This window comes from Pinus tabuliformis, chromosome 4_1 (genome assembly GCF_031772625.1).
Source record: "Pinus tabuliformis cultivar Carrire ecotype Pingquan chromosome 4_1, CPIR1, whole genome shotgun sequence".
Taxonomy (NCBI): Eukaryota; Viridiplantae; Streptophyta; class Pinopsida; order Pinales; family Pinaceae; genus Pinus; species Pinus tabuliformis.
The window spans coordinates 72,307,893-72,322,287 of record NC_142303.1 but is presented as its reverse complement, the minus strand read 5'-3'; the positions used below and the strand labels follow the sequence as shown (position 1 = coordinate 72,322,287).

Here is a 14,395-nt window from a genome sequence, read left to right as displayed (position 1 = left end):
TATGAACCCAAATTTCTCGAAAGCCAACATGAACATTCACCTGCAGCTTTCGCCCGACTATATTTACCATCCCTGTAATTTGACACCAAACAATTTTAATGCAATCCTCCTCGGACCGAGTTAAATGACCAACTGTGGTACTGAAACACACCATACCATTTAAGGATTAAACATACTGAGCTCTTTGCACCCCCAAGCGTTCCAAAACCAAGGAACACTACAATATTGTCTCAAACTACACAACTTAACAATCCCATTAATGAAATGTCTTGGGATTCAAATGCGTTAGACGTCATCCCTTAAACTTTGGCCCGAGCATGTGGCGACACGTTCCTACGAGAAAATATATGCAAAAAACCAAATTCCACATTAGGCAAAATGAAAAATTTCACATATACAGACAAACTATTGCCTCCAACCGGTCCCTACATGTCACACAGTGACATAACAAAGCACATTTTTTTAAGATGGAAGGGTGAGTGACTGACTAACTTGTTGTTGAGGCCATTGAATGAGTTAAACTGCTTTACATGGTGTTGTAATGGTTTCATGTACCAACATGTCCCTATAACTATGTTAATGTCAACATAATCACTTGAAAAGAGATGAAAATGGACATCATTATAAGAAAAAAAAATCGGTAATAATCACATCAAGGAATATTTGTCGACATGTTTTGAACCAACTAGTGTGGTTCATCGTCAGGACAAGATGAAGAATTAGATCATGGCAACGGGTTAAATAAATAGACAGATCCTTCCAGCGGCTATAAAGAAATGACTTCTTTTGATTGGATCAAAAAAATGGGTGAAGAATTAATTAATCATAATTTAAATAATTAAGTCAACTGTATATAAATAGATATTAATATCATTTTTTCCCTTTTCTCTTACATAAATTTGAAAATATTTTTGACTAAACTAAGAAAATTAATCTTTTAATTATAATTTAAACAAATATATAATTATATAAATTAAAATCCTAGATTCCAAATTAAATTTGACTTCAGTAAGGATTAGGAAAAAATTAATTTACTTTGGTAATTAAATAAGTAAAGAAAGAAAGAAAGAACATATATATATATATATATATATATATATATATGTGTGTGTGTGTGAGAAATATTGTAACACATTACATAAATTGAGGCTACGGATTATTATCAGAATAATGAGAAACAAAGCTTAATAAATAAGAAAATCAACTAAATTAAAAATTCCTAAGTCAAAGGTAGAATATAAAATAAATTAAGATCCATAAAAAATATAATATATAAATATGTAAAATATAAAAATGAAAAGGAAAACAAAGAGGAATGAATAAACCCAAGGGGGAGAAAACAGAAGAAACCAAAATCAAGGAGAAAAAGGGAAAATCAAGGAAATAGACAAAACCACTAGACCTAGAAGGAGAAAAACTAAGAGGAAAGGACAGGGGTCCAATAACTACTAAGTTTTCATCCGTCTTCCCTATTTAGATTACTCAATCTCCTTTCAATTTCAATGGCTTCCATAAACTTACAGTGATGAAAATGAGAAATCTTCGCAATAACCTTAGCCTCCTCAATGCATATATGATGTTTTGTCTTCTTAGCATGTTCAACCAAAGCTGAAGAGCAAGTCCTCCCATGCTTGATGTCAGTTGCATGTTCCTTAATCCTCTGATTTATAGACTGACTAGTTTCACCAATGTATGAGGTTCCACAAGAACACGGGATAACATAAACACCTTTCATATCCATTGGGTTCACTGGGTCTTTAACAGATTTTAAGGAACTTCTAATGGTGTTGAGGGGTCTAAAGGTTGAGGGAACATTATGCTTCCTCAAGATTCTCACAATCCTATTTGTGGTCCCTTGGATGAAAGGGAGATGTACCCCTGAATTACGATCACTGGGGTCTTTCTTAACCTTAGGACCTTTGCTAGCTTTGAGGAAAGCTTTAAGACCTTGTTGCCTACTATATCCATTATTAACAAAGACATTAAGGAGATGGGTTTTCTCTTTGGAAAGGTGGTCTTTGTCAAAAATCCTTAGTGCACATGTAGCTAACATGTTGAGAAAAACTAGCTTTTGAGCAGGGAAATCATGAGACTTGGCATGAAGACACTACTCTGAGTTTTCTTCCGAAACACCTAGTGGGAGAAAGAACCATCATCCTTCCTCGAAATGAGGACATCAAGGAAAGGTAGGCAACCATTAACATCTTACTCCATGGTAAACTTTACAGAGTTACATTGATTATTAAGATGTAAGAAAAATGAAAAAAATATTAATATTTAGTTATATACATTTGACTTAATTATTTAAATTATGATTAAATTAATTCTTCACCTATTTTTAACCCAAAGAAAAGTAGTAATTTCTTTATAGTGGTTGGAAATATATATCTATTTATTTAATCCGCTTCCATGATATGATTCTTCGTCTTATTTTGACGATAACCACACTAATTAACTTGAAACATGTCGACAAATATTCTTTGATAGGATTATTACTGATTTTTTTCCTATAATATAGATATAAAGCCTAAACTTAGAATTTTTTTTCTTATAATATAGATATAAAGCCTAAACTCGATAATGACATCATACGAAGGAATGAAGTGCCAAAAATATAAAATCGTTGAAAAGCGTGCAAAAACAAAACAAGGAAAAAAGGAAAAAAAAAATGCAAATCAATGGCACTTTAGCCCATGCCCAACCTGGAAACCCAAGACCACGTGCAGACAACTTAAGGCTCTCACCATGTCAACCCGCCGCCAAAACATGGGATCGAAGCCTCCCATGACACCGCCAAACGTCATCCTGCAGAAAATTCACGAATTGAAAGGAAAAAACCAAAAAATACCATTTGGTCCAAATTAGAGCCAGAGTTTATTGCAGGTCGGGGTCACTATATATACCTAGGGACACAAAAGCATCACTGAAAGCAGTTGGCTTTTTAGCCATGGTGCACATTGCGTGGTTGTTCCCTCTGTACAATTTTGGATTCCCAAATAGATTGTCTACAGAGCAAACCTCGTTAAGGATCTGTTCGCATCTCTGCTACATATTGAATTGTATTGGAGATGGTCAGGATGATTTTAAATTATAATTGATTTAATTAACTTGGAATCATAGAGCATGTCAAAACCACTGCATTGCATTGAACCAACCAAGCCAAAGGGAAGGCATGAACCGGAAGCTTCATCACTTGATTTGTGCCGCTTTTTTCAAGCCAAAACAAGCCCTGGAACACCACATGCCTTCATATAATTTTAAATCTGGTATCCTTCAAAGCCAATGGTGTGCTGGGCATCTAGTTAGCAATACAAGTAGCAGGTTTTCGTCCCCGTATACAGCTGTTAATGAATCCGAGGCGTATGAAAGACTCGGCACTGTATATCACACAAATCGACAAGAGATTGACGTAAACCCTGATATCTATTGTTGTCTCTTCCAGAGAAGTGTTGATATGCAATCTCTTGTTGATGGCCAACAAACCCATGCCCAAATTATTGAAAGTGGGCTTGAACAGGACATCATTATAAATAACAAGCTTCTCAACATGTATGTCCAATGTGGCTGTTTGGAAGACGCAGGCAAAGTGTTTGACAAAATGCCTGAAAGAAATGTGGTGTCATGGACCGCATTGATTGCTGCGCATGTCCAACATGGTCTCTTCTACGAGCCTCTGCGATTGTTTTGCCAAATGCATGGAGAAAACATGGAACCCAATGAGTTCACCTGCGCTAGTGTTCTCGCTGCGTGTGCAGGTTTTGTGAAAGTAGAAGAAGGTAAACAGGTCCATTCCCACGTTATCAAAGCAGGGCTTGAGTCTGATATGTTTGTTGGGAATGCACTCCTTAACATGTATGCCAAATGTCACTGCACTGGTGATGCAGGCAAAGTGTTTGACAAAATGCCTGACCACAATTTGGTTTCGTGGACTGCCATGATTAGTGCATATTCCCAGGATGGCCATGGTGAGGATGCTTTGAATCTATTTTGTAAGAGTCGGCAGGCAGGGATGAAGCCGAACCAGTTCACCTTTTCCACTGTTCTCAGTGCATGTGCGGGTTTAGCTAATCTTGAATATGGCAAACAGCTCTGCACACACATTGTGAAAACCGGGTTTGAATCAAATGTGTTTGTAAGCAATGCCATCGTTGATATGTATGCAAAATGTGGAAGCATAGATGATGCTTGCAAATTGTTCAACACGATAGGAGAGCGGAATTTGGTTTCGTGGACAGCAATGATTGCAGGACATGCCCAGCAGGGAGATCAGGAGGTATCTTTGGCTCTCTTTAAGGAAATGCGGTGGTCTGGTTGGAAGCCTAATCAGTATACCTTCTCAAGTGTTCTCAGTGCTTGTGCTAGTCAAACGGCTCTGGAGTTCGGCAAACAGGCACATGCCTTAATCATCGGAACAGGCTTTGATTCAGATATCTTTGTTGGAAATGCTCTTGCTGACACGTATGCTAAATGTGGGTTATTAGAAGATTCACTCAAAGTGTTTCATAAAATGCCTAAACAAAATGTTGTCTCTTGGAATGTGATAATTGCAGCATATGCCCAACATGGACGTGGAAGGGAAGTCTTCCAACTACTTGGAGAGATGCAGGCGGTGGACATAAAGCCAAGCCAGTCTACATTTGTGAGTGTTTTAAGTGCATGTGCCAGTGTAGCAGCCCTTGAACAAGGCAAGCAGGTCCATGCTCGGATCATTAAACCCGGTTTTGAGTCGAATGTTTTTGTGGAATGTGCGCTGGTTGACATGTATGCGAAATGTGGAAGCATAAACAATGCTTACCGAGTATTTGATAAAATGTCTGAACGAAGCACGGTTTCATGGAATGCAATGATTGTGGGATATGCTCAGCATGGATACGGGAAGGAGGCCATTGAACTCTTTAACAAAATGCAAAAGGAAGGAATGGAGCCAAATGAAGTTACCTTTGTTGGTGTTCTCACTGCATGTAGCCATGTGGGCTTAGTGAATGAAGGTCGTTACCACTTTGATTCCATGAGCCGAGATTATGGGATAGCACCGAGGGTGCATCACTACGCTTGTATGATAGACCTACTTGGTCGTGCTGGGCAATTGGACATTGCACAGGACTTCATCAACGAGATGCCATTCCAACCTGATGCTGTGGTTTGGCGAAGCTTGCTTGCTGCTTGTAGAATTCATGGAAATATGGAGCTAGGAAAACGTGCAGCACAGTGTCTTCTTGAATTGGAACCTGAAGACACAGCGACTTATGTGCTGCTGTCCAACATCTATGCAGCTACTGGCAAGTGGGATGAGGCATCGAAACTGAGAAAATTGATGAAAGTCAATGGATTGACAAAGGATCCGGGATGTAGTTGGATTGAAGCAAACAATAGGATGCATGCTTTTGTTGTGGGAGACAGATCACATCCAAAAACACAGGAGATCTATGCAAGGCTAAAAATTTTGACTAGGGAGATGGAGGAGGCAGGCTATGTACCAAATACTAATTTTGTGCTTCTTGATTTGGAAGAGGAGCAAAAAGAAGATTCTCTTTCTTACCACAGTGAAAAACTTGCTATTGCTTTTGGGCTTATCAGCACACGTTTTGGGACACCCATTAAGGTTATGAAAAACCTTCGGGTGTGTGGTGACTGCCATAATGCTGCTAAATTTATCTCTAAGATTGCAGAGAGGGAGATTGTTGTGCGTGATATCAATCGTTTTCATCATTTCAAAGATGGGTTCTGTTCTTGTCGGGATTACTGGTGATGCAGAGGAAAACATCGAGTGTTTATGCATATCTCTCATTAGGTGAGTATAAGGCTACTTAATATATCGGTCTTTGCAAGTATCATGTGAAGTGGAAGATTCTTTATTGGCTGTGCAGGTGCAAACAAATTATGCAAGCCACTGACTTTCTTCAACAAATTTCCTAGTTTGAAAGCCAAAAAGTGAAGACAACATTTATTCTGGACAATGTGAGGTCTGTCTAGAAGGAGAAGAGAAATTTAATCAGAGTTGGATGAGAATTAAGATACATATGGGCAAATTCTTGTAGCTCTCGCTATAAGCGGAGACGAAATTGGGAATAATTTTGAGATATGACCTTTTTCAAGGCATGTGTGTATGGATGCTTGTGCAAGGTTGATGACCTTCGAAGTAGTTTGGATTGTTCCAAGTATTCTGGACTGTTGTAAAACTTTCATGCCACATCCTGATAATCTTACTGCATACCAGAAAGGGGGTATTCACAGGCAAAATATGAGTCTAACATTGCAGTTAGGCAAAACAATACTTGGATGATGTTTAGGCATGTCTTTCACTCCAAGGAAGCGTGCCTCTGGATAACTATTAATTGACCACTCTGATTAGTTTGAGTACACTCTGAGGCACTAGTTCTGGCTGAATACAGATTCTGGCAGGAGGCAATGGGAATATCTCTCGGGCAGTCAACTGATTCAACAATAGTAAGATAAGGTAATATAATCATATTTATGTCCAACAGATGGCCAAAAATGGGTCAATGGGACTAAAAAAGTACATCAGAAAAAAAATAACGTACAGTGTGGAAGCATATCTTAGATCAAAAAACTAAATCTAAGAAAGCAACTAGCTACTTAAGCACATGGGCCATCTGAAACACATTAACCAGCTATTGGAGGGAATGGCACACCAAGAAGGGTCATGAATAATATCATCCTAACAAGAGTATTTTCTTGTGATCAATACCAAGTCCATTGTGCAGGCTGTATATATGGTCTTAGGTGGATAGTTGACTGAGAAATATTGTTTTGGCTGACAATGCTATTATACTAGTATCACAATGAAGTTGGTTATAATTACCAATATGCAATGCACTGGTGCACCAACTGCGAGAAATCCATTTCAAGGAAGTCCAGTTTCCATCTTGGTCATTGCAGATAAGTAATAGAAGCTACTTTTCTTGTTAATTATGTTTTAGGCGTTAGCTGTGGTTGCATATTATCCGTCCTTGTCTATATTAGTGTTCAAGAAATAATTTAATAAATATTATTTAAATCCTTTCAGGTATTGTTGTGGTAACTGAATTTCTGTTGATCCGAACAGGTTATTCCAGAGTTACGCTACACATCTCTAAGTAGACTCACTATAAGGCAACCAGCTATCTTGAATGCAATTTTGGACAGCCACAACGTCCAAATTTGGCCAGTAAGGCTTGGGACAAGTAAAACAAAACTATATCATTAAACTTGGAACGGTTTGTTGCACGATAAGTCAAACGTTTGTGTATTGCATGTCCCTGATTGATCTGAAATGGATCTGAATTAACAAATGGTTGTAAGACAGTGCCCACAGCTAATTCGGAAATATATGAAGGTTAGACAAACTATGGAAGAATGCAAATGTAAAAAATGAATAAGACAAAAGTGAAAATAGAGAATTAAATGGAAAGAGCAAAATAATATAAGAGAGAATAGCCTGAGGGATGGGAAACGAAAGGTTAGCCCGGTTGCCTACCCATTACCCTAGCTCTCCCTATTTCTTCCGATTCTGAAATGGATTTTGTTGGCTAGAAGAGGAAGATGCATAGAGAGCCAAGCGCTGCATTGTACCAGAGATTGCTTAAATGAAAAACCGAGTCCATATGAAGTGCTCTTGTACATTGTGTCTTGAAGTGCTCTGAGATTTCTATGTAACTGTGCATTGTGTATTCATGTTTTAATTCTAGTTTTAATGGCTGCCAGTGACTAGTGGAACTACAAATGAGAGGGATATAGAACCATATTTGTGGATTTACTGCATTGTTGATTTTCCTTGTCTAATAGAAGGTTTCATTTATTATTAACACTATCGGATACATTTTTGGGCCTAGAGATCAAAGTTTGTCATTTCAAAGGCGTTGCATCTCTGTAGGAGTGTTATGAATAAAATATAGATGTAAATATAAGTAATAATAACACATCATAAGTAATGATTAATTAGTTAATGAAGAGGTATGTCCCTAAAGACATGACCGTTCATAGAGGTACACTTGCCTAGGATATATAAGCAGACCCTCACTCTTAGTAACATCAGATTCTCATTGATACATTTTTAATATATAATTTTTTGTATCTTCAATGGAGATCTTCATATTCCAAGTCTTCTAGAGTATTTAACTTCTAAGTATATGAACCTTGTTCATTACGTTGGTATCAGAGCATTCCTTCGAATATACGAACATTGTTCGTTGCATTGATATCAGAACTATTCGATCTTCTGGATGCTCAATCATTGCACAAAGCCAATTTGATCCTTGTCCTTGGTCATCAACTTCCGTCAACTTTGTTGTCGTGTGGTCAAGTGTTTCACTACATAGTTGGAGTTTCTCCATTCTGTTGGTTTTCGTCATTTTATGTCTTTGGCCGTACAAAAAAAAGGATCATATATTAAAAAAAACTTCAAGATTAAAACTTGGAAAAAAAATTCAAAACAAAATACAGAAAGAAGATTAAAATGAAATAGAGCAAGAGCATATATATTATAAGAAAAAAAAGGTATTTAAAAAAGAAAAAGAAAAAAAGAAAGATATCTTAAAAAAAACGCGAAGGATTAAATAAAATAAAAATAAATAAAAACAACACATATATATCTATATATTTAAAAAACAATATTATATAAAAAATAATTTAAAACAAAAATAAAATAAATATAAGTCACATGCGGTTGTTAGTTACAACTGCAGTGTTACCGACACCGTCATTGACTAAACGATTCACCGTCAGCAACTACCAGAGTGCAACACACTATCTTCTGACTCCCTTCCTCTGTTGTCATCCAGTCCATCTGTTAGGTCCCTATAATACTAATGATTACCCCATTACTATTGTAGTTATATCCCTTATTAATATTGTTGTGCCCCTATTGTCCCCATATTGTTGTTACTATGCTCCATAGAATCCTTCTGTTGTTATTTTTGTGTCTTTATATTATTATTGTTAGGTCGGTTGGGTTATATTGTGACTCCTTAGACTCCTATATATAAAAAGGAGGTTTTGTCATTTAAATCATCAAATAATCATTCATTTATGTAATGTAAAGGAGGTTGCCCCCTCGAAGAGGCTAAATTCTAAGGCGTTGATCTATCTTTTCTATTTTTTTGTAAGCTAGTTTCATAACATTTGGAATCGGAGCTTTGGATTATAGGGTTTCACTGCTCCAAATAGGTCATTGTGGCATTTTAGCTATAACTTTTTTCTGCGACGTTTCAGAAGTGAAAACCCATTTGAGACGAAATCGCACTAAACTTTGGGTCCGAATTTCAGAGCTTTTCGCGCTATATTTGCGGAGATATGATCTGAGGAAGTTGGTCTTTTTGCAGACTCCTGGGGAAAATCGTCATAACTTTCTCTCTGAGCATCGGATTGAAGTTTCGTAAGAAGGTATAGAAAGAGGGCGAACTATAGTTTCTTGTATATATTTTTCAGAGCCAAAGGTCGAAACAGGGACACGTGGCATGTCGTACAAGTTCGCTCTACTGAACTAGTCTATAATCAGGTCACTATGGGAGATTTGGCATAACTCTTCCTTGGAGAATCCAATTTGGATCATACTGGTGGCATTGGAAAGAGGACACAGAGGGCCACTGTAGGTCGCAATTTCAGAAATCGATGATCCGAAATTACAGAGATACATCAGAGGCAATATCGAGCTCCTACAAAGTAAAAAAAGGTGTGTAGATTTTTTTAAATTTTTGTTTAAGCTTGGTTTGAAAAATTATTTTGAAGGAATTCAAAGGGCATAGTAAAGCATTATTATCAATAATTGATGCCCCGATGAAAGAGAATGCAAACACCTAGTAAGCAACTTGAAAGCTCTAGCATGACTCATGAAGAAGGGGAAAAAATGCTACATGATATATCAAAATTACAAGACTAAGTGCAACAAATGTCACTCTCACAAAAGCTAATAGAAGCTAAGATAAATGGCGTAGAATCTAAGATAAAGAGCGTGGATGCTAAGATGGACGATTTGAAGACAAATTTGAAGAGAGACATGGCATATTTGAAGACAGAGATGGCAGATTTGAAGACAGATTTGACAAATTTTCTACAAGAAATACTTACAAATGGTGAAAGGGTAGTAAATGAAACTCATGATGCAAACAAAAGGAATGTTAATCATGACTTCATAAACTCTAATGTTGGATCGAAGACCCACCATATTCCACAAATCGATATGAGGAAGTTTGAGGGCAAGGATCCCGCAACATGGATATTATAGATGGAGCAATTTTTCGATCTCAATAATGTGCAAAATACACAAAATGTACGTATTGCAACTTTATATTTGGAACCAAATTAGTTTGTATGGTATCAATGGGTTTGCTCTCGTAAACAAATTATCACTTGGGCAATTTTTACGGAAGAATTGACAACACATTATGAGGATACAAAAAGAAACAATTTTTTTAGCCAATTTATAAGTCTCAAACAAAAGGGTTCAATAATAGAGCACATTGAAGAGTTCCAAAAATTGAACATAGGGGTAAAAAATATTCCAGAGGAGCATAGGATTGATGTGTTCATAGGGACTTTAAAAGATAATATCCAACATTATGTTCGCCTTTGGGAACCTGATTCATTAGAGAACCTGATTCCATTTCTATTATCCAACCAGATTGGATAAACGAAGCAAGGGAGGAATGGAAGAATGATGAAGAAGTGTAGGCACTTATTCAAAAGTTACAACAAGATTCCAGTACATCTGATACATTTCGCTGGCAAAATGATTCGTTATGGTACAAAGATCACTTATACTTCTGTAAGAATTCCCAACTCAAACAAAAGATTCTTATGGAATTGCACACTTCTCCCTTAGGGGGGCACTCGGGATTTTTAAAAACTTACCACAGGGTTAAGAAGGAATTTTTTTTGGGATGGCCTTAAATCGGATATTCAAAAGTTTGTGGCAGAATGTTTGGTTTGCCAACAAAATAAAGTTGAAACAATTAAGACCCCGAGTCTATTACAACCTTTATCCATTCCAAGCCAACATTGGGAGGAGGTTTCAATGGATTTTATCACAGATTTACCCAAGTCTGAGGGAAAGAGTGTCATCATGGTGGTAGTTGACAGACTTACCAAGTATGCACACTTTTGTGCATTATCACATCCATTTAAAACCAGCACAGTTTCTACTGCATTTATGGAAACAATTCAAAAGCTACATGGAAACCCAAAGATTATTGTAAGTGACAGAGATCCCATTTTCACTGGAAATTTTTGGATAGAATTATTTTCTTGTATCGGTACTTAGTTAGCTCATAGCTCATCTTATCATCCTCAATTTGATGGGAAAATTAAGATAGTAAACAAATGTTTGGAAGGATATCTTTGTTGCTTTGTATCTGATAAACAGAGACAATGGGTCAAACAGTTGCCTCTGGCTGAATGGTGGTATAACACTTCCTTCCATACAACAACAAAAATGACCCCATTTATGGCACTTTATGGATATCAGCGACCATCCATCACATCATATTTAAGAGAAAATTCTAAGGTTCAAGTAGTGGAACATCACATCAAGCATCAACAAGTCCTCCAAGTTAAGATAGTCTTCGGCAAAATCACATAACCAATCTTTTGTCGACGCGTTTCGAACCAACTAGTGTGGTTCATCGTCAGGACAAGTTGAAGAACCAATCCGGCTTAGCTAGATTAAATAGAGTGTGCAGAGACTCCAACAACTATAATGCTAACGGCTAATTTGACCTAATGAACCTGGTCAAACTACTAAAATAGTTAATTACTATTTCTAGAAATAGTTAAAATAGGTAAATAAATCATAATTGAATAATAATAAATCATTTAATATATATTATATAATGACCATTATAATTAAAATATTAATATTATACTATAGATTCTCTTAATACTTGAAATAATATTAATAATATATCTATTTTTAAATTAATTTATTATTATTCAATTATTTAAATAATAAATAATAATAAATCATTTAATATATATTATATAATGACCATTCTAATTAAAATATTAGTATTATACTATAGATTCTATTAATTGAAATAATATTAAATCTATTTATTTTTAAATTAACGAATGAATTCCTTTATTTACCTATTTTAACTATTTCTAGAAATAGTAATTAACTATTTTAGTAGTTTGACCAGGTTCATTAGGTCAAATTAGCCGTTAGCATTATAGCTGTTGGAGTCTCTGCACACTCTATTTAATCTAGCTAAGCCGGATTGGTTCTTCAACTTGTCCTGACGATGAACCACACTGGTTGGTTCGAAACGCGTCGACAAAAGATTGGTTATGTGATTTTGCCGAAGACTATCTTAACAAGGCCTCCAAGTCTTAAAGAATAACCTCGTGTTGGTGCAGAATAGAATGAAACAACAGGCAAATTAACATCGCAGTGAAAGAAGTTTTGATGTAGGTGATTGGGTATTCCTATGGCTACAACCATATAAACAAATGTCCCTCAAGCAAGCTAAGAAGGATAATAAATTATCACCAAAGTATTACGGTCCGTACAAGGTGTTGCAAAAGATCGGTACTATGGTATACAAATTAGAGCTTCCTGCAACTTCTCGAGTGCACCCAGTTTTCCATGTTTCATGTTTAAAGAAGGTTATAGGCGACAAGCTCCCAGTTCAAACAATATTGCCAGAACTTGACGAGGAAGGAAAAATTATATTGGAACCTGAAGTAGTCACAGAAGCAAGAACTCGACAGCTACGAAATCGATCAATTTCAGAGTATCTCATCAAGTGGAAGAACTTATCCGCTGAAGATTCCACATGGGAGGATAAGAATTTTATACAAAAGCATCCATAACTATTCAAGCGTTGAGGACAACACTTTTTTGAAGGAGAGGGGCATGTTAGGTCCCTATAATACTAATGATTATCCTATTACTATTGTAGTTATATTTCTTATTAATATTGTTGTGCCCCTATTGTCCCCATATTGTTATTACTGTGCCCCATAGAATCCCTCTATTGTTATTTTTGTGCCTTTATATTATTATTGTTAGGTCGACTAGGTTATATTGTGACTCCTTAGACTCCTATATATAGAAAGGAGATTTTGTCATTTGAATCATCAAAGAGTCATTCATTTGTGTAATGTAAAGGAGGTTGCCCCCTCAAAGAGGTTGAATTCTAAGGCGTTGATCTATCTTTTCTATCTTTTTGTGCGCTGGTTTTATAACACTGTCTGCTGCTACAAACTAACCATTGCGCTCGACTCTACCCAACCATAGCATTGGCACTCCAGTGTAAGCCGCCACCGCCATTCGCAGTGAGAAGTTAATAAAAAACATTTGTGTCGAAAAAAAGAAACACCTGTGTCATTGTCATCCGCTACCACTGACCGCTTCACCCAACCAATCGCAGCCAAACCGGATAGCCACAACGTCATTTGTAGCCACCATAGTCATTGGAGCAAGCACATGGTGTTGAAGTCGTTGATTGGCACCCCTTGTCGCTGTTTCCGTACCCATTGCCAACCCAAATGTTGCAAATTTTATCTTGTGATAGAGCTGATTTTTCTTTCCACACTTATAGTGCCTTTCTCTCTGTTTGCAAATATTTTTCCTAGCCGCCAGTGATCAACAAACCAACCATCATTCTACGTTGTAACACCGCTTTAGAGGGCAGGGCACTAAATTGGTTTGAACACACGCACACACACATTTCATGCTAATTACACCCATCTGTAAAATCACATATTTTCATACAGTCGTATCTTTTCAATTGGGTTGTCGACCAATCCATACAGTCCATCCTTTCATTTACCTGCCGTGAAAATTATAGTAAAAAGTGTTGAAATATTTCATTATATATATATATATATATATATATATATATATATATATATATATATATATAGTTTCATAAAGTTTATATAAAATTTTAGGTTTTTATTAAAGAAAGTCATAAAGCATTTTTCTTTAAAAAGTATAAAGGTTAGTATCTCTAGTTAAAAAAAAAAAGAGGGAGGTCAAGCTACATACACATTCACTCTAGGAAATTATATGGTTGAAAAAGAAGGGTTATACTTTAAACAAAGTAATACAATTTTCAAAAGCTACTATTAAGACGTAAATAGTAAATTTTGATCGAAGGCAAAAATGGAGTCTCATTCAGAAATAAAGGAAGGAAGATTTCCTAAAACCTTTAGTAAATGTGTTAGTACACTATTTAAAGTCAAAGGATCACCCGCAGTAAGAGATATTATAATCTATATCAGTCCTACTGAAGATAGTGATGATGTTAGTACTAAATTTGTTAACAAATTAGTGATTCATAAATCAAATATGATTAAAACGAATTTTGTTGACACAAGTAACAAACAATACAACATAAACAATCTACAACTAAGTATTGGGGGTTATACTTTTATCTCACAATTCACCGTGAAA

General features: G+C 36.2%; 1 pseudogene; it reads left to right on the top strand.

Moving 5' to 3' along the window:
- The first annotated feature begins 2,745 nt into the window (after nucleotides 1-2,745).
- LOC149174208 (pentatricopeptide repeat-containing protein At2g03880, mitochondrial pseudogene) lies at nucleotides 2,746-6,289 on the top strand (annotated as a pseudogene).
- The last annotated feature ends 8,106 nt before the right edge of the window (nucleotides 6,290-14,395 follow it).